The 22,019-nt window shown below is 40.8% G+C and overlaps 6 non-coding genes across 6 annotated transcripts; all 6 read left to right on the forward strand.

The window, feature by feature from the left end:
* Window positions 1-3,161: 3,161 nt before the first annotated feature.
* LOC146858534 (small nucleolar RNA U3) lies at window positions 3,162-3,377 on the forward strand. The gene has a single exon (XR_014980239.1). It is a non-coding gene; the product is annotated as a small nucleolar RNA U3 (small nucleolar RNA).
* A 3,161-nt stretch (window positions 3,378-6,538) lies between these two features.
* LOC146858535 (small nucleolar RNA U3) lies at window positions 6,539-6,754 on the forward strand. Its single transcript, XR_014980516.1, has one exon. It is a non-coding gene; the product is annotated as a small nucleolar RNA U3 (small nucleolar RNA).
* A 3,161-nt stretch (window positions 6,755-9,915) lies between these two features.
* Window positions 9,916-10,131, forward strand: LOC146858536 (small nucleolar RNA U3). The gene has a single exon (XR_014980634.1). It is a non-coding gene; the product is annotated as a small nucleolar RNA U3 (small nucleolar RNA).
* A 3,161-nt stretch (window positions 10,132-13,292) lies between these two features.
* On the forward strand, window positions 13,293-13,508 carry LOC146858537 (small nucleolar RNA U3). The gene has a single exon (XR_014980144.1). It is a non-coding gene; the product is annotated as a small nucleolar RNA U3 (small nucleolar RNA).
* Window positions 13,509-16,670: 3,162 nt separating this feature from the next.
* LOC146858538 (small nucleolar RNA U3) lies at window positions 16,671-16,886 on the forward strand. The gene has a single exon (XR_014980628.1). It is a non-coding gene; the product is annotated as a small nucleolar RNA U3 (small nucleolar RNA).
* Window positions 16,887-20,047: 3,161 nt separating this feature from the next.
* On the forward strand, window positions 20,048-20,263 carry LOC146858539 (small nucleolar RNA U3). Its single transcript, XR_014980236.1, has one exon. It is a non-coding gene; the product is annotated as a small nucleolar RNA U3 (small nucleolar RNA).
* Window positions 20,264-22,019: the final 1,756 nt, after the last annotated feature.

The following is a 22,019-nucleotide window of genomic DNA, read 5'->3' on the forward strand; positions in this document are numbered from 1 at the left end:
TAGCTTTTATTTTTGGGTGTAAGAAAGTCTATCAGTTTCTAATTTCTTTTTTAGTTTGTCATTTCTTTTTTGATTTCTTTGGTTTCTTGTAACTTAACTGTTGAGTATATGAATACTTATTAGAAGCTGTTGAGCTTTCTTGGACTTGTGGTTTTTGCAAGAGGTTCTCTTTGAAAGGCACCTCTCACCATCAGTTGATAATTTGGTATGTTATTTATAAAAAAAGCTTTGTTTTTCGAACATGGATAGTAAAGAGTACATTTTAAATGGACTGTGCGTATGAGCTATTTGTAGAGCCTAGACTTCTGCAAGGCAACTACTGCTACTCAAAAGATTTATCACTCTTTCGAATAGACTGTTTAAAGAAAGCTGCTAATGCTAGTTAGGCCGTTTAGAGTAAGAGGAAGCGTAACACCCTGGCTTCTTACAACTTACAAGGCTGCGGTGGATCTTAGACTGCTAAGGATGAAAAACTACTCCTTTGGTATTTGTTAAAGTTTTCACAGGAATTCGTGCGGTGCAAAGCAGAAGTAAGGGACTGCGTCTGTTTACTTTTCATTATAAAAGCTTGCGTGCTCAGCACAAAATCTTGCAGCTCCCAACAAGCCCCTGTGCAACCCTTAGTACATCAAGGGCTTGATGCATTCGAACTTTGGAATTTTGCAAGATCCATTGGGGGACAGAGGAGTTGCAACGATCGAATAATGGTCAGAACGAGCCACCTGCTCCAGCAAGTGCCATTTTTTTGGTTCTCCTGGTTCAAGTTAGAGTATTCTTACTTCATTGACGGGAATGTTGTGATATCAGTATAGACTTTCTGCCTCGGGTATCACATTGATTAAATGTTCTATCCCCTCGATATAGAAGCTCAGCTTTAACTTGAGTCTATAACTCAAACAGAGGGTATTTAATGACCATTGTAGCCCCCTGTAGCGTTGTCCTATGGTATTTTAGAACACTGGAAGATTGAGAGCCTCATGTAGAGAATCGGAATATCAGCTGGTTGTAAATAGTAAAATAAGCCCTGTGCCTTGAAAGTTCTATAGCTGTAATGGCTAGAACCCCAAATGCCACCATTTTGGATATCCACTATGCTGCGACACCTATGAAACAAGGTAGGTGGGCTGGCGCCAGGCCGTAAATTGTAGAAGTTTACAGTTTGGTGACAGGCCAGGTGAATACCCAGAGCCTTTGCCTCTTCTTGGCTTTGTAAGAGTCTGGGGCATCGCCCGACTGCTTTTCCAGCCATGGTCTGTTTTTACGTAAAAATTACAAAGTTGAGACCATATTGTGATAGTCTTTTAGCCTGCCCCAAGAGGCGATTTTCCTGGTCCCCTTTCTTGTGTTTGTCCAGTGCCTTCAACTTTAGTCTATCATGCTGAATTAAACTTTAGTTAGCTGCATAGATTGCAGCGTCAGGTTTTAATTATCTATCACTGATCTGCTGAGAGCTTAGCCAGGTGGCAGAAAAAATGCTCTTGTGATATCTTCCTGTAACCCTTGGACAGCTTGGCACAGAGTTATAAAACTCTTTGTCTTGATATGTTATGTAGAATCAAGATTGAAATAGTATTTGTAAGTGGCCCAAAGGTGTTGCAGATAAGTTCTGATCTAAAAAGGAAGGGCACAGGCAGAGTTTAATTTTTGAAACAACTGTCTACTGTTGATGGCCGTTCCTTTCTTCATTTGAGGATATGCTGTAAAACGGAATTATATACTGAAAAGTTCAATTCCTGTTCTAATCAATATTAGATACAAAACGTTTCTGGCAAGTATTCACTTCCCAGTGTAAAAAGTCTTCTGTACACAAAACATAAACTATATTTTGGATACTTCTGTAGTGCTGAGACACCTAAAGGTCTTTTAGCTTTGAAAAGCTGCATGAATTCAAGCTGGGTGGTAGTACAAGTTGTTCATGTGAACGCTTTCTTAGATAGCCAGGCATTCAGGGCTCTTCTGAAAGTGATAGGTTCCGTTATCTCCCGTATGTGCTGCAAGAGGTTTTTCACTAAGTCTGGACCCCCGTCGAAGTTCATCGTCTGCTTAGAGTCTTACATGTGAACTGGGGAACAGTTAGGGGCATATCATCAAGCTGGTGATAAAAAATGATCGCCTAATTAGCAAGGTCACGCTAACGCGTGAAACCTTGCATTAGCGTCGGGATTCCTAACGCCCAGCTTTGCATCTCTAATGAGATGCAAAGTGGGCGTACCTGACCTGACATGACAGGAGAAATGTCGCTAAGCGACATTTCTCCTATCATCAAGGCCCACGCTATGAAGCATAGCGGCAGGAAAAGTAGCGATAACCCCTGTTATTGCTACTTTCCTTACGCCTGCTTCAGGACTGACTTAGCCATGGTATCCTATGTAAGGTGGATATCATGGCTAAGTTTGTGAGTCCCTATCAGCAAGCTAACGCCACACTTCGTGACATTATCGCTGGGTTTCCAGCGATAATCTCACGTTAGGCAGTTAGCGTTAGGATTTGTATCGTTTTTGAGATAAGCGTTGCTAATAGCACGTTATCTCAGCGATAATAATCCACGCTAGCCGGCGATAATTATCCTAGCGCTAAGTGCGCTTAGCGATAATTATCGCCGGTTGTTGCTGATATGCCCCTTAGTTTGTTTGGGGAAACTAATCAAAGATGTTGCCGTACATTTGATCTGTGGTGCAACTGTTCAAAATTTAAAGGTAGCTTGAATGCTACAACGTTTGTTTCCACGCTTGCAACCTTAGCAGGTCCCTTCTCGCTAGTGACCAGTGTCACTCTTTTGGCTGTTTGACAGATGCTAATCTGGACCAACTATTCGGATTAAAAATCATCTGTATGATCTTGTGGAACCTGCAGTTTTTTGAAGAATTTTCCAACTCTCCCTGTGGTACAGCATTGGGTCAGGAACAGGCAGGCTGAATTTGATTGGTTGCTGATTTAAAATATGCAAATTTATAAAGCAGTGTCTCACCAGGATCTATTGAGTAGGCTTTAATGTAAATAAAGGCGTATGCGTGTGCATCTGTGGAATATTATCTTGTGGAGTAAAAAATATGTTTATATTTATATGTTTTTATTTCCGTTGATGATGCCGAACCTTGTCTTACTGTAAGTAGGAAGGGTTTCCACCCTTTCTGTCTGTGTGAGCTATAAAGAATTTTGTTAAGACTATACTTTCAGGGATTATTTCTATAGTTTTTAACTGAGGAAATGTGTTTGAAAGTGTCTGGTCTTCGCTAACCACGAGGAAGAATTGTAGTTTTCTCTTTTGGGCGTGAAGTGAGTGAACAGTGTTGCATTCATGTAGCTGCTGTTTGCTATTGATGGTCGTTCCTGTTCCTTTCAGGAGGATTGGAGAAAGAGAACACAAACTGAGTGGTTAGCTTTTATTTTTGGGTGTAAGAAAGTCTATCAGTTTCTAATTTCTTGTTTAGTTTGTCATTTCTTTTTTGATTTCTTTGGTTTCTTGTAACTTAACTGTTGAGTATATGAATACTTATTAGAAGCTGTTGAGCTTTCTTGGACTTGTGGTTTTTGCAAGAGGTTCTCTTTGAAAGGCACCTCTCACCATCAGTTGATAATTTGGTATGTTATTTATAAAATAAGCTTTGTTTTTTGAACATGGATAGTAAAGAGTACATTTTAAATGGACTGTGCGTATGAGCTATTTGTAGAGCCTAGACTTCTGCAAGGCAACTACTGCTACTCAAACGATTTATCACTCTTTCGAATAGACTGTTTAAAGAAACCTGCTAATGCTAGTTAGGCCGTTTAGAGTAAGAGGAAGCGTAACACCCTGGCTTCTTACAACTTACCAGTCTGCGGTGGATCTTAGACTGCTAAGGATGAAAAACGACTCCTTTGGTATTTGTTAAAGTTTTCACAGGAATTCGTGCGGTGCAAAGCAGAAGTAAGGGACTGCGTCTGTTTACTTTTCATTATAAAAGCTTGCGTGCTCAGCACAAAATCTTGCAGCTCCCAACAAGCCCCTGTGCAACCCTTAGTACATCAAGGGCTTGATGCATTCGAACTTTGGAATTTTGCAAGATCCATTGGGGGACAGAGGAGTTGCAACGATCGAATAATGGTCAGAACGAGCCACCTGTTCCAGCAAGTGCCATTTTTTTGGTTCTCCTGGTTCAAGTTAGAGTATTCTTACTTCATTGACGGGAATGTTGTGATATCAGTATAGACTTTCTGCCTCGGGTATCACATTGATTAAATGTTCTATCCCCTCGATATAGAAGCTCAGCTTTAACTTGAGTCTATAACTCAAACAGAGGGTATTTAATGACCATTGTAGCCCCCTGTAGCGTTGTCCTATGGTATTTTAGAACACTGGAAGATTGAGAGCCTCATGTAGAGAATCGGAATATCAGCTGGTTGTAAATAGTAAAATAAGCCCTGTGCCTTGAAAGTTCTATAGCTGTAATGGCTAGAACCCCAAATGCCACCATTTTGGATATCCACTATGCTGCGACACCTATGAAACGAGGTAGGTGGGCTGGCGCCAGGCCGTAAATTCTAGAAGTTTACAGTTTGGTGACAGGCCAGGTGAATACCCAGAGCCTTTGCCTCTTCTTGGCTTTGTAAGAGTCTGGGGCATCGCCCGACTGCTTTTCCAGCCATGGTCTGTTTTTACGTAAAAATTACAAAGTTGAGACCATATTGTGATAGCCTTTTAGCCTGCCCCAAGAGGCGATTTTCCTGGTCCCCTTTCTTGTGTTTGTCCAGTGCCTTCAACTTTAGTCTATCATGCTGAATTAAACTTTAGTTAGCTGCATAGATTGCAGCGTCAGGTTTTAATTATCTATCACTGATCTGCTGAGAGCTTAGCCAGGTGGCAGAAAAAATGCTCTTGTGATATCTTCCTGTAACCCTTGGACAGCTTGGAATAGAGTTATAAAACTCTTTGTCTTGATATGTTATGTAGAATCAAGATTGAAATAGTATTTGTAAGTGGCCCAAAGGTGTTGCAGATAAGTTCTGATCTAAAAAGGAAGGGCACAGGCAGAGTTTAATTTTTGAAACAACTGTCTACTGTTGATGGCTGTTCCTTTCTTCATTTGAGGATATGCTGTAAAACGGAATTATATACTGAAAAGTTCAATTCCTGTTCTAATCAATATTAGATACAAAACGTTTCTGGCAAGTATTCACTTCCCAGTGTAAAAAGTCTTCTGTACACAAAACATAAACTATATTTTGGATACTTCTGTAGTGTTGAGACACCTAAAGGTCTTTTAGCTTTGAAAAGCTGCATGAATTCAAGCTGGGTGGTAGTACAAGTTGTTCATGTGAACGCTTTCTTAGATAGCCAGGCATTCAGGGCTCTTCTGAAAGTGATAGGTTCCGTTATCTCCCGTATGTGCTTCAAGAGGTTTTTCACTAAGTCTGGACCCCCGTCGAAGTTCATCGTCTGCTTAGAGTCTTACATGTGAACTGGGGAACAGTTAGGGGCATATCATCAAGCTGGTGATAAAAAATGATCGCCTAATTAGCAAGGTCACGCTAACGCGTGAAACCTTGCATTAGCGTCGGGATTCCTAACGCCCAGCTTTGCATCTCTAATGAGATGCAAAGTGGGCGTACCTGACCTGACATGACAGGAGAAATGTCGCTAAGCGACATTTCTCCTATCATCAAGGCCCACGCTATGAAGCATAGCGGCAGGAAAAGTAGCGATAACCCCTGTTATTGCTACTTTCCTTACGCCTGCTTCAGGACTGACTTAGCCATGGTATCCTATGTAAGGTGGATATCATGGCTAAGTTTGTGAGTCCCTATCAGCAAGCTAACGCCACACTTCGTGACATTATCGCTGGGTTTCCAGCGATAATCTCACGTTAGGCAGTTAGCGTTAGGATTTTTATTGTTTTTGAGATAAGCGTTGCTAATAGCACGTTATCTCAGCGATAATAATCCACGCTAGCCGGCGATAATTATCCTAGCGCTAAGTGCGCTTAGCGATAATTATCGCCGGTTGTTGCTGATATGCCCCTTAGTTTGTTTGGGGAAACTAATCAAAGATGTTGCCGTACATTTGATCTGTGGTGCAACTGTTCAAAATTTAAAGGTAGCTTGAATGCTACAACGTTTGTTTCCACGCTTGCAACCTTAGCAGGTCCCTTCTCGCTAGTGATCAGTGTCACTCTTTTGGCTGTTTGACAGATGCTAATCTGGACCAACTATTTGGATTAAAAATCATCTGTATGATCTTGTGGAACCTGCAGTTTTTTGAAGAATTTTCCAACTCTCCCTGTGGTACAGCATTGGGTCAGGAACAGGCAGGCTGAATTTGATTGGTTGCTGATTTAAAATATGCAAATTTATAAAGCAGTGTCTCACCAGGATCTATTGAGTAGGCTTTAATGTAAATAAAGGCGTATGCGTGTGCATCTGTGGAATATTATCTTGTGGAGTAAAAAATATGTTTATATTTATATGTTTTTATTTCCGTTGATGATGCCGAACCTTGTCTTACTGTAAGTAGGAAGGGTTTCCACCCTTTCTGTCTGTGTGAGCTATAAAGAATTTTGTTAAGACTATACTTTCAGGGATCATTTCTATAGTTTTTAACTGAGGAAATGTGTTTGAAAGTGTCTTGTCTTCGCTAACCACGAGGAAGAATTGTAGTTTTCTCTTTTGGGCGTGAAGTGAGTGAACAGTGTTGCATTCATGTAGCTGCTGTTTGCTATTGATGATCGTTCCTGTTCCTTTCAGGAGGATTGGAGAAAGAGAACACAAACTGAGTGGTTAGCTTTTATTTTTGGGTGTAAGAAAGTCTATCAGTTTCTAATTTCTTTTTTAGTTTGTCATTTCTTTTTTGATTTCTTTGGTTTCTTGTAACTTAACTGTTGAGTATATGAATACTTATTAGAAGCTGTTGAGCTTTCTTGGACTTGTGGTTTTTGCAAGAGGTTCTCTTTGAAAGGCACCTCTCACCATCAGTTGATAATTTGGTATGTTATTTATAAAAAAAGCTTTGTTTTTCGAACATGGATAGTAAAGAGTACATTTTAAATGGACTGTGCGTATGAGCTATTTGTAGAGCCTAGACTTCTGCAAGGCAACTACTGCTACTCAAAAGATTTATCACTCTTTCGAATAGACTGTTTAAAGAAAGCTGCTAATGCTAGTTAGGCCGTTTAGAGTAAGAGGAAGCGTAACACCCTGGCTTCTTACAACTTACAAGGCTGCGGTGGATCTTAGACTGCTAAGGATGAAAAACTACTCCTTTGGTATTTGTTAAAGTTTTCACAGGAATTCGTGCGGTGCAAAGCAGAAGTAAGGGACTGCGTCTGTTTACTTTTCATTATAAAAGCTTGCGTGCTCAGCACAAAATCTTGCAGCTCCCAACAAGCCCCTGTGCAACCCTTAGTACATCAAGGGCTTGATGCATTCGAACTTTGGAATTTTGCAAGATCCATTGGGGGACAGAGGAGTTGCAACGATCGAATAATGGTCAGAACGAGCCACCTGCTCCAGCAAGTGCCATTTTTTTGGTTCTCCTGGTTCAAGTTAGAGTATTCTTACTTCATTGACGGGAATGTTGTGATATCAGTATAGACTTTCTGCCTCGGGTATCACATTGATTAAATGTTCTATCCCCTCGATATAGAAGCTCAGCTTTAACTTGAGTCTATAACTCAAACAGAGGGTATTTAATGACCATTGTAGCCCCCTGTAGCGTTGTCCTATGGTATTTTAGAACACTGGAAGATTGAGAGCCTCATGTAGAGAATCGGAATATCAGCTGGTTGTAAATAGTAAAATAAGCCCTGTGCCTTGAAAGTTCTATAGCTGTAATGGCTAGAACCCCAAATGCCACCATTTTGGATATCCACTATGCTGCGACACCTATGAAACAAGGTAGGTGGGCTGGCGCCAGGCCGTAAATTGTAGAAGTTTACAGTTTGGTGACAGGCCAGGTGAATACCCAGAGCCTTTGCCTCTTCTTGGCTTTGTAAGAGTCTGGGGCATCGCCCGACTGCTTTTCCAGCCATGGTCTGTTTTTACGTAAAAATTACAAAGTTGAGACCATATTGTGATAGTCTTTTAGCCTGCCCCAAGAGGCGATTTTCCTGGTCCCCTTTCTTGTGTTTGTCCAGTGCCTTCAACTTTAGTCTATCATGCTGAATTAAACTTTAGTTAGCTGCATAGATTGCAGCGTCAGGTTTTAATTATCTATCACTGATCTGCTGAGAGCTTAGCCAGGTGGCAGAAAAAATGCTCTTGTGATATCTTCCTGTAACCCTTGGACAGCTTGGCACAGAGTTATAAAACTCTTTGTCTTGATATGTTATGTAGAATCAAGATTGAAATAGTATTTGTAAGTGGCCCAAAGGTGTTGCAGATAAGTTCTGATCTAAAAAGGAAGGGCACAGGCAGAGTTTAATTTTTGAAACAACTGTCTACTGTTGATGGCCGTTCCTTTCTTCATTTGAGGATATGCTGTAAAACGGAATTATATACTGAAAAGTTCAATTCCTGTTCTAATCAATATTAGATACAAAACGTTTCTGGCAAGTATTCACTTCCCAGTGTAAAAAGTCTTCTGTACACAAAACATAAACTATATTTTGGATACTTCTGTAGTGCTGAGACACCTAAAGGTCTTTTAGCTTTGAAAAGCTGCATGAATTCAAGCTGGGTGGTAGTACAAGTTGTTCATGTGAACGCTTTCTTAGATAGCCAGGCATTCAGGGCTCTTCTGAAAGTGATAGGTTCCGTTATCTCCCGTATGTGCTGCAAGAGGTTTTTCACTAAGTCTGGACCCCCGTCGAAGTTCATCGTCTGCTTAGAGTCTTACATGTGAACTTGGGAACAGTTAGGGGCATATCATCAAGCTGGTGATAAAAAATGATCGCCTAATTAGCAAGGTCACGCTAACGCGTGAAACCTTGCATTAGCGTCGGGATTCCTAACGCCCAGCTTTGCATCTCTAATGAGATGCAAAGTGGGCGTACCTGACCTGACATGACAGGAGAAATGTCGCTAAGCGACATTTCTCCTATCATCAAGGCCCACGCTATGAAGCATAGCGGCAGGAAAAGTAGCGATAACCCCTGTTATTGCTACTTTCCTTACGCCTGCTTCAGGACTGACTTAGCCATGGTATCCTATGTAAGGTGGATATCATGGCTAAGTTTGTGAGTCCCTATCAGCAAGCTAACGCCACACTTCGTGACATTATCGCTGGGTTTCCAGCGATAATCTCACGTTAGGCAGTTAGCGTTAGGATTTTTATCGTTTTTGAGATAAGCGTTGCTAATAGCACGTTATCTCAGCGATAATAATCCACGCTAGCCGGCGATAATTATCCTAGCGCTAAGTGCGCTTAGCGATAATTATCGCCGGTTGTTGCTGATATGCCCCTTAGTTTGTTTGGGGAAACTAATCAAAGATGTTGCCGTACATTTGATCTGTGGTGCAACTGTTCAAAATTTAAAGGTAGCTTGAATGCTACAACGTTTGTTTCCACGCTTGCAACCTTAGCAGGTCCCTTCTCGCTAGTGATCAGTGTCACTCTTTTGGCTGTTTGACAGATGCTAATCTGGACCAACTATTTGGATTAAAAATCATCTGTATGATCTTGTGGAACCTGCAGTTTTTTGAAGAATTTTCCAACTCTCCCTGTGGTACAGCATTGGGTCAGGAACAGGCAGGCTGAATTTGATTGGTTGCTGATTTAAAATATGCAAATTTATAAAGCAGTGTCTCACCAGGATCTATTGAGTAGGCTTTAATGTAAATAAAGGCGTATGCGTGTGCATCTGTGGAATGTTATCTTGTGGAGTAAAAAATATGTTTATATTTATATGTTTTTATTTCCGTTGATGATGCCGAACCTTGTCTTACTGTAAGTAGGAAGGGTTTCCACCCTTTCTGTCTGTGTGAGCTATAAAGAATTTTGTTAAGACTATACTTTCAGGGATCATTTCTATAGTTTTTAACTGAGGAAATGTGTTTGAAAGTGTCTGGTCTTCGCTAACCACGAGGAAGAATTGTAGTTTTCTCTTTTGGGCGTGAAGTGAGTGAACAGTGTTGCATTCATGTAGCTGCTGTTTGCTATTGATGATCGTTCCTGTTCCTTTCCGGAGGATTGGAGAAAGAGAACACAAACTGAGTGGTTAGCTTTTAATTTTGGGTGTAAGAAAGTCTATCAGTTTCTAATTTCTTGTTTAGTTTGTCATTTCTTTTTTGATTTCTTTGGTTTCTTGTAACTTAACTGTTGAGTATATGAATACTTATTAGAAGCTGTTGAGCTTTCTTGGACTTGTGGTTTTTGCAAGAGGTTCTCTTTGAAAGGCACCTCTCACCATCAGTTGATAATTTGGTATGTTATTTATAAAATAAGCTTTGTTTTTTGAACATGGATAGTAAAGAGTACATTTTAAATGGACTGTGCGTATGAGCTATTTGTAGAGCCTAGACTTCTGCAAGGCAACTACTGCTACTCAAACGATTTATCACTCTTTCGAATAGACTGTTTAAAGAAACCTGCTAATGCTAGTTAGGCCGTTTAGAGTAAGAGGAAGCGTAACACCCTGGCTTCTTACAACTTACCAGTCTGCGGTGGATCTTAGACTGCTAAGGATGAAAAACTACTCCTTTGGTATTTGTTAAAGTTTTCACAGGAATTCGTGCGGTGCAAAGCAGAAGTAAGGGACTGCGTCTGTTTACTTTTCATTATAAAAGCTTGCGTGCTCAGCACAAAATCTTGCAGCTCCCAACAAGCCCCTGTGCAACCCTTAGTACATCAAGGGCTTGATGCATTCGAACTTTGGAATTTTGCAAGATCCATTGGGGGACAGAGGAGTTGCAACGATCGAATAATGGTCAGAACGAGCCACCTGTTCCAGCAAGTGCCATTTTTTTGGTTCTCCTGGTTCAAGTTAGAGTATTCTTACTTCATTGACGGGAATGTTGTGATATCAGTATAGACTTTCTGCCTCGGGTATCACATTGATTAAATGTTCTATCCCCTCGATATAGAAGCTCAGCTTTAACTTGAGTCTATAACTCAAACAGAGGGTATTTAATGACCATTGTAGCCCCCTGTAGCGTTGTCCTATGGTATTTTAGAACACTGGAAGATTGAGAGCCTCATGTAGAGAATCGGAATATCAGCTGGTTGTAAATAGTAAAATAAGCCCTGTGCCTTGAAAGTTCTATAGCTGTAATGGCTAGAACCCCAAATGCCACCATTTTGGATATCCACTATGCTGCGACACCTATGAAACGAGGTAGGTGGGCTGGCGCCAGGCCGTAAATTCTAGAAGTTTACAGTTTGGTGACAGGCCAGGTGAATACCCAGAGCCTTTGCCTCTTCTTGGCTTTGTAAGAGTCTGGGGCATCGCCCGACTGCTTTTCCAGCCATGGTCTGTTTTTACGTAAAAATTACAAAGTTGAGACCATATTGTGATAGCCTTTTAGCCTGCCCCAAGAGGCGATTTTCCTGGTCCCCTTTCTTGTGTTTGTCCAGTGCCTTCAACTTTAGTCTATCATGCTGAATTAAACTTTAGTTAGCTGCATAGATTGCAGCGTCAGGTTTTAATTATCTATCACTGATCTGCTGAGAGCTTAGCCAGGTGGCAGAAAAAATGCTCTTGTGATATCTTCCTGTAACCCTTGGACAGCTTGGAATAGAGTTATAAAACTCTTTGTCTTGATATGTTATGTAGAATCAAGATTGAAATAGTATTTGTAAGTGGCCCAAAGGTGTTGCAGATAAGTTCTGATCTAAAAAGGAAGGGCACAGGCAGAGTTTAATTTTTGAAACAACTGTCTACTGTTGATGGCCGTTCCTTTCTTCATTTGAGGATATGCTGTAAAACGGAATTATATACTGAAAAGTTCAATTCCTGTTCTAATCAATATTAGATACAAAACGTTTCTGGCAAGTATTCACTTCCCAGTGTAAAAAGTCTTCTGTACACAAAACATAAACTATATTTTGGATACTTCTGTAGTGTTGAGACACCTAAAGGTCTTTTAGCTTTGAAAAGCTGCATGAATTCAAGCTGGGTGGTAGTTCAAGTTGTTCATGTGAACGCTTTCTTAGATAGCCAGGCATTCAGGGCTCTTCTGAAAGTGATAGGTTCCGTTATCTCCCGTATGTGCTGCAAGAGGTTTTTCACTAAGTCTGGACCCCCGTCGAAGTTCATCGTCTGCTTAGAGTCTTACATGTGAACTGGGGAACAGTTAGGGGCATATCATCAAGCTGGTGATAAAAAATGATCGCCTAATTAGCAAGGTCACGCTAACGCGTGAAACCTTGCATTAGCGTCGGGATTCCTAACGCCCAGCTTTGCATCTCTAATGAGATGCAAAGTGGGCGTACCTGACCTGACATGACAGGAGAAATGTCGCTAAGCGACATTTCTCCTATCATCAAGGCCCACGCTATGAAGCATAGCGGCAGGAAAAGTAGCGATAACCCCTGTTATTGCTACTTTCCTTACGCCTGCTTCAGGACTGACTTAGCCATGGTATCCTATGTAAGGTGGATATCATGGCTAAGTTTGTGAGTCCCTATCAGCAAGCTAACGCCACACTTCGTGACATTATCGCTGGGTTTCCAGCGATAATCTCACGTTAGGCAGTTAGCGTTAGGATTTTTATCGTTTTTGAGATAAGCGTTGCTAATAGCACGTTATCTCAGCGATAATAATCCACGCTAGCCGGCGATAATTATCCTAGCGCTAAGTGCGTTTAGCGATAATTATCGCCGGTTGTTGCTGATATGCCCCTTAGTTTGTTTGGGGAAACTAATCAAAGATGTTGCCGTACATTTGATCTGTGGTGCAACTGTTCAAAATTTAAAGGTAGCTTGAATGCTACAACGTTTGTTTCCACGCTTGCAACCTTAGCAGGTCCCTTCTCGCTAGTGATCAGTGTCACTCTTTTGGCTGTTTGACAGATGCTAATCTGGACCAACTATTTGGATTAAAAATCATCTGTATGATCTTGTGGAACCTGCAGTTTTTTGAAGAATTTTCCAACTCTCCCTGTGGTACAGCATTGGGTCAGGAACAGGCAGGCTGAATTTGATTGGTTGCTGATTTAAAATATGCAAATTTATAAAGCAGTGTCTCACCAGGATCTATTGAGTAGGCTTTAATGTAAATAAAGGCGTATGCGTGTGCATCTGTGGAATATTATCTTGTGGAGTAAAAAATATGTTTATATTTATATGTTTTTATTTCCGTTGATGATGCCGAACCTTGTCTTACTGTAAGTAGGAAGGGTTTCCACCCTTTCTGTCTGTGTGAGCTATAAAGAATTTTGTTAAGACTATACTTTCAGGGATCATTTCTATAGTTTTTAACTGAGGAAATGTGTTTGAAAGTGTCTGGTCTTCGCTAACCACGAGGAAGAATTGTAGTTTTCTCTTTTGGGCGTGAAGTGAGTGAACAGTGTTGCATTCATGTAGCTGCTGTTTGCTATTGATGATCGTTTCTGTTCCTTTCAGGAGGATTGGAGGAAGAGAACACAAACTGAGTGGTTAGCTTTTATTTTTGGGTGTAAGAAAGTCTATCAGTTTCTAATTTCTTGTTTAGTTTGTCATTTCTTTTTTGATTTCTTTGGTTTCTTGTAACTTAACTGTTGAGTATATGAATACTTATTAGAAGCTGTTGAGCTTTCTTGGACTTGTGGTTTTTGCAAGAGGTTCTCTTTGAAAGGCACCTCTCACCATCAGTTGATAATTTGGTATGTTATTTATAAAAAAAGCTTTGTTTTTCGAACATGGATAGTAAAGAGTACATTTTAAATGGACTGTGCGTATGAGCTATTTGTAGAGCCTAGACTTCTGCAAGGCAACTACTGCTACTCAAACGATTTATCACTCTTTCGAATAGACTGTTTAAAGAAACCTGCTAATGCTAGTTAGGCCATTTAGAGTAAGAGGAAGCTTTACACCCTGGCTTCTTACAACTTACAAGTCTGCGGTGGATCTTAGACTGCTAAGGATGAAAAACTACTCCTTTGGTATTTGTTAAAGTTTTCACAGGAATTCGTGCGGTGCAAAGCAGAAGTAAGGGACTGCGTATGTTTACTTTTCATTATAAAAGCTTGCGTGCTCAGCACAAAATCTTGCAGCTCCCAACAAGCCCCTGTGCAACCCTTAGTACATCAAGGGCTTGATGCATTCGAACTTTGGAATTTTGCAAGATCCATTGGGGGACAGAGGAGTTGCAACGATCGAATAATGGTCAGAACGAGCCACCTGCTCCAGCAAGTGCCATTTTTTTGGTTCTCCTGGTTCAAGTTAGAGTATTCTTACTTCATTGACGGGAATTTTGTGATATCAGTATAGACTTTCTGCCTCGGGTATCACATTGATTAAATGTTCTATCCCCTCGATATAGAAGCTCAGCTTTAACTTGAGTCTATAACTCAAACAGAGGGTATTTAATGACCATTGTAGCCCCCTGTAGCGTTGTCCTATGGTATTTTAGAACACTGGAAGATTGAGAGCCTCATGTAGAGAATCGGAATATCAGCTGGTTGTAAATAGTAAAATAAGCCCTGTGCCTTGAAAGTTCTATAGCTGTAATGGCTAGAACCCCAAATGCCACCATTTTGGATATCCACTATGCTGCGAATACCTATGAAACGAGGTAGGTGGGCTGGCGCCAGGCCGTAAATTGTAGAAGTTTACAGTTTGGTGACAGGCCAGGTGAATACCCAGAGCCTTTGCCTCTTCTTGGCTTTGTAAGAGTCTGGGGCATCGCCCGACTGCTTTTCCAGCCATGGTCTGTTTTTACGTAAAAATTACAAAGTTGAGACCATATTGTGATAGCCTTTTAGCCTGCCCCAAGAGGCGATTTTCCTGGTCCCCTTTCTTGTGTTTGTCCAGTGCCTTCAACTTTAGTCTATCATGCTGAATTAAACTTTAGTTAGCTGCATAGATTGCAGCGTCAGGTTTTAATTATCTATCACTGATCTGCTGAGAGCTTAGCCAGGTGGCAGAAAAAATGCTCTTGTGATATCTTCCTGTAACCCTTGGACAGCTTGGCATAGAGTTACAAAACTCTTTGTCTTGATATGTTATGTAGAATCAAGATTGAAATAGTATTTGTAAGTGGCCCAAAGGTGTTGCAGATAAGTTCTGATCTAAAAAGGAAGGGCACAGGCAGAGTTTAATTTTTGAAACAACTGTCTACTGTTGATGGCCGTTCCTTTCTTCATTTGAGGATATGCTGTAAAACGGAATTATATACTGAAAAGTTCAATTCCTGTTCTAATCAATATTAGATACAAAACGTTTCTGGCAAGTATTCACTTCCCAGTGTAAAAAGTCTTCTGTACACAAAACATAAACTATATTTTGGATACTTCTGTAGTGCTGAGACACCTAAAGGTCTTTTAGCTTTGAAAAGCTGCATGAATTCAAGCTGGGTGGTAGTACAAGTTGTTCATGTGAACGCTTTCTTAGATAGCCAGGCATTCAGGGCTCTTCTGAAAGTGATAGGTTCCGTTATCTCCCGTATGTGCTGCAAGAGGTTTTTCACTAAGTCTGGACCCCCGTCGAAGTTCATCGTCTGCTTAGAGTCTTACATGTGAACTGGGGAACAGTTAGGGGCATATCATAAAGCTGGTGATAAAAAATGATCGCCTAATTAGCAAGGTCACGCTAACGCGTGAAACCTTGCATTAGCGTCGGGATTCCTAACGCCCAGCTTTGCATCTCTAATGAGATGCAAAGTGGGCGTACCTGACCTGACATGACAGGAGAAATGTCGCTAAGCGACATTTCTCCTATCATCAAGGCCCACGCTATGAAGCATAGCGGCAGGAAAAGTAGCGATAACCCCTGTTATTGCTACTTTCCTTACGCCTGCTTCAGGACTGACTTAGCCATGGTATCCTATGTAAGGTGGATATCATGGCTAAGTTTGTGAGTCCCTATCAGCAAGCTAACGCCACACTTCGTGACATTATCGCTGGGTTTCCAGCGATTATCTCACGTTAGGCAGTTAGCGTTAGGATTTTTATCGTTTTTGAGATAAGCGTTGCTAATAGCACGTTATCTCAGCGATAATAATCCACGCTAGCCGGCGATAATTATCCTAGCGCTAAGTGCGCTTAGCGATAATTATCGCCGGTTGTTGCTGATATGCCCCTTAGTTTGTTTGGGGAAACTAATCAAAGATGTTGCGGTACATTTGATCTGTGGTGCAACTGTTCAAAATTTAAAGGTAGCTTGAATGCTACAACGTTTGTTTCCACGCTTGCAACCTTAGCAGGTCCCTTCTCGCTAGTGATCAGTGTCAGTCTTTTGGCTGTTTGACAGATGCTAATCTGGACCAACTATTCGGATTAAAAATCATCTGTATGATCTTGTGGAACCTGCAGTTTTTTGAAGAATTTTCCAACTCTCCCTGTGGTACAGCATTGGGTCAGGAACAGGCAGGCTGAATTTGATTGGTTGCTGATTTAAAATATGCAAATTTATAAAGCAGTGTCTCACCAGGATCTATTGAGTAGGCTTTAATGTAAATAAAGGCGTATGCGTGTGCATCTGTGGAATATTATCTTGTGGAGTAAAAAATATGTTTATATTTATATGTTTTTATTTCCGTTGATGATGCCGAACCTTGTCTTACTGTAAGTAGGAAGGGTTTCCACCCTTTCTGTCTGTGTGAGCTATAAAGAATTTTGTTAAGACTATACTTTCAGGGATCATTTCTATAGTTTTTAACTGAGTAAATGTGTTTGAAAGTGTCTGGTTTTTGCTAACCACGAGGAAGAATTGTAGTTTTCTCTTTTGGGCGTGAAGTGAGTGAACAGTGTTGCATTCATGTAGCTGCTGTTTGCTATTGATGATCGTTCCTGTTCCTTTCAGGAGGATTGGAGAAAGAGAAAACAAACTGAGTGGTTAACTTTTATTTTTGGGTGTAAGAAAGTCTATCAGTTTCTAATTTCTTGTTTAGTTTGTCATTTCTTTTTTGATTTCTTTGGTTTCTTGTAACTTAACTGTTGAGTATATGAATACTTATTAGAAGCTGTTGAGCTTTCTTGGACTTGTGGTTTTTGCAAGAGGTTCTCTTTGAAAGGCACCTCTCACCATCAGTTGATAATTTGGTATGTTATTTATAAAAAAAGCTTTGTTTTTCGAACATGGATTGTAAAGAGTACATTTTAAATGGACTGTGCGTATGAGCTATTTGTAGAGCCTAGACTTCTGCAAGGCAACTACTGCTACTCAAAAGATTTATCACTCTTTCGAATAGACTGTTTAAAGAAACCTGCTAATGCTAGTTAGGCCGTTTAGAGTAAGAGGAAGCGTAACACCCTGGCTTCTTACAACTTACAAGGCTGCGGTGGATCTTAGACTGCTAAGGATGAAAAACTACTCCTTTGGTATTTGTTAAAGTTTTCACAGGAATTCGTGCGGTGCAAAGCAGAAGTAAGGGACTGCGTCTGTTTACTTTTCATTATAAAAGCTTGCGTGCTCAGCACAAAATCTTGCAGCTCCCAACAAGCCCCTGTGCAACCCTTAGTACATCAAGGGCTTGATGCATTCGAACTTTGGAATTTTGCAAGATCCATTGGGGGACAGAGGAGTTGCAACGATCGAATAATGGTCAGAACGAGCCACCTGCTCCAGCAAGTGCCATTTTTTTGGTTCTCCTGGTTCAAGTTAGAGTATTCTTACTTCATTGACGGGAATGTTGTGATATCAGTATAGACTTTCTGCCTCGGGTATCACATTGATTAAATGTTCTATCCCCTCGATATAGAAGCTCAGCTTTAACTTGAGTCTATAACTCAAACAGAGGGTATTTAATGACCATTGTAGCCCCCTGTAGCGTTGTCCTATGGTATTTTAGAACACTGGAAGATTGAGAGCCTCATGTAGAGAATCGGAATATCAGCTGGTTGTAAATAGTAAAATAAGCCCTGTGCCTTGAAAGTTCTATAGCTGTAATGGCTAGAACCCCAAATGCCACCATTTTGGATATCCACTATGCTGCGACACCTATGAAACGAGGTAGGTGGGCTGGCGCCAGGCCGTAAATTCTAGAAGTTTACAGTTTGGTGACAGGCCAGGTGAATACCCAGAGCCTTTGCCTCTTCTTGGCTTTGTAAGAGTCTGGGGCATCGCCCGACTGCTTTTCCAGCCATGGTCTGTTTTTACGTAAAAATTACAAAGTTGAGACCATATTGTGATAGCCTTTTAGCCTGCCCCAAGAGGCGATTTTCCTGGTCCCCTTTCTTGTGTTTGTCCAGTGCCTTCAACTTTAGTCTATCATGCTGAATTAAACTTTAGTTAGCTGCATAGATTGCAGCGTCAGGTTTTAATTATCTATCACTGATCTGCTGAGAGCTTAGCCAGGTGGCAGAAAAAATGCTCTTGTGATATCTTCCTGTAACCCTTGGACAGCTTGGAATAGAGTTATAAAACTCTTTGTCTTGATATGTTATGTAGAATCAAGATTGAAATAGTATTTGTAAGTGGCCCAAAGGTGTTGCAGATAAGTTCTGATCTAAAAAGGAAGGGCACAGGCAGAGTTTAATTTTTGAAACAACTGTCTACTGTTGATGGCTGTTCCTTTCTTCATTTGAGGATATGCTGTAAAACGGAATTATATACTGAAAAGTTCAATTCCTGTTCTAATCAATATTAGATACAAAACGTTTCTGGCAAGTATTCACTTCCCAGTGTAAAAAGTCTTCTGTACACAAAACATAAACTATATTTTGGATACTTCTGTAGTGTTGAGACACCTAAAGGTCTTTTAGCTTTGAAAAGCTGCATGAATTCAAGCTGGGTGGTAGTACAAGTTGTTCATGTGAACGCTTTCTTAGATAGCCAGGCATTCAGGGCTCTTCTGAAAGTGATAGGTTCCGTTATCTCCCGTATGTGCTTCAAGAGGTTTTTCACTAAGTCTGGACCCCCGTCGAAGTTCATCGTCTGCTTAGAGTCTTACATGTGAACTGGGGAACAGTTAGGGGCATATCATCAAGCTGGTGATAAAAAATGATCGCCTAATTAGCAAGGTCACGCTAACGCGTGAAACCTTGCATTAGCGTCGGGATTCCTAACGCCCAGCTTTGCATCTCTAATGAGATGCAAAGTGGGCGTACCTGACCTGACATGACAGGAGAAATGTCGCTAAGCGACATTTCTCCTATCATCAAGGCCCACGCTATGAAGCATAGCGGCAGGAAAAGTAGCGATAACCCCTGTTATTGCTACTTTCCTTACGCCTGCTTCAGGACTGACTTAGCCATGGTATCCTATGTAAGGTGGATATCATGGCTACGTTTGTGAGTCCCTATCAGCAAGCTAACGCCACACTTCGTGACATTATCGCTGGGTTTCCAGCGATAATCTCACGTTAGGCAGTTAGCGTTAGGATTTTTATCGTTTTTGAGATAAGCGTTGCTAATAGCACGTTATCTCAGCGATAATAATCCACGCTAGCCGGCGATAATTATCCTAGCGCTAAGTGCGCTTAGCGATAATTATCGCCGGTTGTTGCTGATATGCCCCTTAGTTTGTTTGGGGAAACTAATCAAAGATGTTGCCGTACATTTGATCTGTGGTGCAACTGTTCAAAATTTAAAGGTAGCTTGAATGCTACAACGTTTGTTTCCACGCTTGCAACCTTAGCAGGTCCCTTCTCGCTAGTGATCAGTGTCACTCTTTTGGCTGTTTGACAGATGCTAATCTGGACCAACTATTTGGATTAAAAATCATCTGTATGATCTTGTGGAACCTGCAGTTTTTTGAAGAATTTTCCAACTCTCCCTGTGGTACAGCATTGGGTCAGGAACAGGCAGGCTGAATTTGATTGGTTGCTGATTTAAAATATGCAAATTTATAAAGCAGTGTCTCACCAGGATCTATTGAGTAGGCTTTAATGTAAATAAAGGCGTATGCGTGTGCATCTGTGGAATATTATCTTGTGGAGTAAAAAATATGTTTATATTTATATGTTTATATTTCCGTTGATGATGCCGAACCTTGTCTTACTGTAAGTAGGAAGGGTTTCCACCCTTTCTGTCTGTGTGAGCTATAAAGAATTTTGTTAAGACTATACTTTCAGCGATCATTTCTATAGTTTTTAACTGAGGAAATGTGTTTGAAAGTGTCTGGTCTTCGCTAACCACGTGGAAGAATTGTAGTTTTCTCTTTTGGGCGTGAAGTGAGTGAACAGTGTTGCATTCCTGTAGCTGCTGTTTGCTATTGATGATCGTTCCTGTTCCTTTCAGGAGGATTGGAGGAAGAGAACACAAACTGAGTGGTTAGCTTTTATTTTTGGGTGTAAGAAAGTCTATCAGTTTCTAATTTCTTGTTTAGTTTGTCATTTCTTTTTTGATTTCTTTGGTTTCTTGTAACTTAACTGTTGAGTATATGAATACTTATTAGAAGCTGTTGAGCTTTCTTGGACTTGTGGTTTTTGCAAGAGGTTCTCTTTGAAAGGCACCTCTCACCATCAGTTGATAATTTGGTATGTTATTTATAAAAAAAGCTTTGTTTTTCGAACATGGATAGTAAAGAGTACATTTTAAATGGACTGTGCGTATGAGCTATTTGTAGAGCCTAGACTTCTGCAAGGCAACTACTGCTACTCAAACGATTTATCACTCTTTCGAATAGACTGTTTAAAGAAACCTGCTAATGCTAGTTAGGCCATTTAGAGTAAGAGGAAGCGTTACACCCTGGCTTCTTACAACTTACAAGTCTGCGGTGGATCTTAGACTGCTAAGGATGAAAAACTACTCCTTTGGTATTTGTTAAAGTTTTCACAGGAATTCGTGCGGTGCAAAGCAGAAGTAAGGGACTGCGTATGTTTACTTTTCATTATAAAAGCTTGCGTGCTCAGCACAAAATCTTGCAGCTCCCAACAAGCCCCTGTGCAACCCTTAGTACATCAAGGGCTTGATGCATTCGAACTTTGGAATTTTGCAAGATCCATTGGGGGACAGAGGAGTTGCAACGATCGAATAATGGTCAGAACGAGCCACCTGCTCCAGCAAGTGCCATTTTTTTGGTTCTCCTGGTTCAAGTTAGAGTATTCTTACTTCATTGACGGGAATGTTGTGATATCAGTATAGACTTTCTGCCTCGGGTATCACATTGATTAAATGTTCTATCCCCTCGATATAGAAGCTCAGCTTTAACTTGAGTCTATAACTCAAACAGAGGGTATTTAATGACCATTGTAGCCCCCTGTAGCGTTGTCCTATGGTATTTTAGAACACTGGAAGATTGAGAGCCTCATGTAGAGAATCGGAATATCAGCTGGTTGTAAATAGTAAAATAAGCCCTGTGCCTTGAAAGTTCTATAGCTGTAATGGCTAGAACCCCAAATGCCACCATTTTGGATATCCACTATGCTGCGACACCTATGAAACGAGGTAGGTGGGCTGGCGCCAGGCCGTAAATTGTAGAAGTTTACAGTTTGGTGACAGGCCAGGTGAATACCCAGAGCCTTTGCCTCTTCTTGGCTTTGTAAGAGTCTGGGGCATCGCCCGACTGCTTTTCCAGCCATGGTCTGTTTTTACGTAAAAATTACAAAGTTGAGACCATATTGTGATAGCCTTTTAGCCTGCCCCAAGAGGCGATTTTCCTGGTCCCCTTTCTTGTGTTTGTCCAGTGCCTTCAACTTTAGTCTATCATGCTGAATTAAACTTTAGTTAGCTGCATAGATTGCTGCTTCAGGTTTTAATTATCTATCACTGATCTGCTGAGAGCTTAGCCAGGTGGCAGAAAAAATGCTCTTGTGATATCTTCCTGTAACCCTTGGACAGCTTGGCATAGAGTTACAAAACTCTTTGTCTTGATATGTTATGTAGAATCAAGATTGAAATAGTATTTGTAAGTGGCCCAAAGGTGTTGCAGATAAGTTCTGATCTAAAAAGGAAGGGCACAGGCAGAGTTTAATTTTTGAAACAACTGTCTACTGTTGATGGCCGTTCCTTTCTTCATTTGAGGATATGCTGTAAAACGGAATTATATACTGAAAAGTTCAATTCCTGTTCTAATAAATATTAGATAC

This window comes from Triturus cristatus, chromosome 3_2 (genome assembly GCF_964204655.1).
Source record: "Triturus cristatus chromosome 3_2, aTriCri1.1, whole genome shotgun sequence".
Lineage (NCBI taxonomy): Eukaryota > Metazoa > Chordata > Amphibia > Caudata > Salamandridae > Triturus > Triturus cristatus.